This window comes from Camelina sativa, chromosome 12, assembly GCF_000633955.1.
Source record: "Camelina sativa cultivar DH55 chromosome 12, Cs, whole genome shotgun sequence".
NCBI lineage: Eukaryota > Viridiplantae > Streptophyta > Magnoliopsida > Brassicales > Brassicaceae > Camelina > Camelina sativa.
In genome coordinates, this window is record NC_025696.1 from 27,542,785 (window position 1) to 27,545,091 (window position 2,307).

Sequence of the window (2,307 nt, forward strand, 5' to 3'; positions counted from 1 at the left end):
GAGTCTCCGTTTTTACTTGATAATTTCTCGATGCAAAAACCTTCCCTTCTTTGATCTCCTCTCGACGTAAATGTCGACAATCTCCCTCTCTTGATCTCTCTCGGTCTCTCTTGATTTTAAGGTGAGAAAAGAAAGCTTAAGGACTTAAGAGATTTTTGCGAAAATGAGAGAAAATGAGAGAATGAAGTCTCACACCCTCTATTTATAGGCTTGAACTCACCCTCTTCCTCCTTAGTGCGTTTTGACAAGTGGCTAGCTCATGCCATGCATGTTGAGCATGATTAACACCCCCCAATCGTTAATCGCCATTTCTTCCACTAACTCTCTTCTATTAGTGCATGTAAATTATTTTGTTAGTGCATGAAATGCATGCAATTTGATTGGTCAATTTTGTGAGAGAAATTCAATTTTTATTCTCTCGACCAACTCATCTCTCGTCCGACGTTTCTCGACGATTCTCGACCTTTCTCGTCTCATCCTGTCATACCTCTCGGTCTTCTCGACATTTCTCGGTCATTGGTCGAACGCCTTCGGATGCTATCGACCTCACTCAACGGCACGTCTCGGATGCCTCGACAAAGCGTCTCGGATGTTCGACGATACGCCTCGGACAACTTTCCTCGGCACTCTCGACAGATTTTCTCGACCACTTTTCTCGGCCTCTCGGCAGATTTTCTTGACCACTTTTCTCGGCCTCTCGACAGATTTTCTTCCCCGGTACTTACCCGACTTTCCGCGGATGCCGTTTCCGCATAAACCATGAATTTTTAGTTGGTTTTAAAGCCTTGATCTCACCTTCGGTCACTCCAGTCTTGGCTCGGGCATTCTTCGACCCACAAATATTTTCTCGGACTTCTTCCGGTCATTCTCCTTTATTTCGGTTCCTCTTCTTTCTTAGATCTTTTTCGGTCCACTTCATCGATCTTTTATTTTGAGATTTCTACCCTTGGTGAGGGTCATTACATTCTCCCCCCCCCCCCTTATAAGAATTTGTCCCCGAATTCTCATGCCTTCTCCTTCTTTTCTTGTTATGTCATTGTCTTGTGATTACCATCACGTCGATATCCTTGTTGGAATTCTCCTTTTCTCGGTTCTTTCGTCTCCATAGTCTCGCTTCATACTTATACCACCGTCGCCGGTGCTTTTGGGAAATTTTCCCATCTCCAGCTGTAACATCCTTGAACCGTAATTCTGGTTTGGGATGTGCATCGATCGATGCAGTAGGAGCATCGGTCGATGCTGGCTCAATTCTGTGCGTTTTGGGTTAGGGAAAACCCTTAGATGCGAGTTTTGTCCCATTCGTGTTGATTGGACGTTTTTGAGAGAGAACGAGGGAGAGAAAGATTTCTTGAGAGTTTTTGGTGATTTCTTGGAGATTTGGGGCGTTCCTGTAGAGATCTGTAGCTGGGATTATTGTAGGAGCTTCCTAGAAGCGTGTTCTTGCTTGTTTGTTGTTCAGATTTGTCTTGGCACAGGTAAGTGCAGGACCATGGCTTATCTAAGCTAGAGAATTCAGTAGTTTGCTTGTTGTATGTTGTTAGACGTATTAGATTGTTGCTATGGACGTTAGGAAGCTTTCTTGTGGCTTGGGATTGAGTTCTTGTGGTTGTAGGAACGAAATCCGGCGAGAAGCTTCGGGGAAATCATGGTGCTCGACGTTGCGTCGATCGATGCATATCTTGCATCGGTCGATGCAAGTGCGAGGACAGCGCAATGAACTTTAGGGTTTTTCGTGTGCGTCGAGCATGTGTCGGTCGATGCAGACTGGGTATCGGTCGATGCAAGTTATACTTCTGTCGATCGATGCAGCTTCTGTATCGATCGATGCTTCTCCATTCGGCATCGGTCGATGCAAGTGTGGCATCGGTCGATGCTAAGTCCTGTTTCGTTATTGTCGTGCGTTGATTGTTGTGTGAAGATTACTGATACTCTATTGCTTGTGTGTATAGCCCAGTAGATGGGAGGATTGCCTTACTGAGTGTTTATAAAATACTCATGCATTGCAATATGTGTTTGTGGTGCAGGTAAAGGCAAAGTGTGATCGTGGAATCCAGGCAATGAAGAGGAGGATGTTCTAGGGGCTCGACTGATTGTTATCTGGCATTGTTAGGTTGATAGAACTTTGTCCTAGAACATTGTTTAGGATTGCTGGCTATTTGGTTTATGATGTTCTAGATCATTAGTTAAGAATTGGAATTGATATTGGCTATTATATTATTTGATTTGGATATTATAAACTGAGATTGGTATTTTCGCTGTTGGTTGTGATTGTGGTTAGGTGGCTAGTGGGTATGGGACCACTAGCTG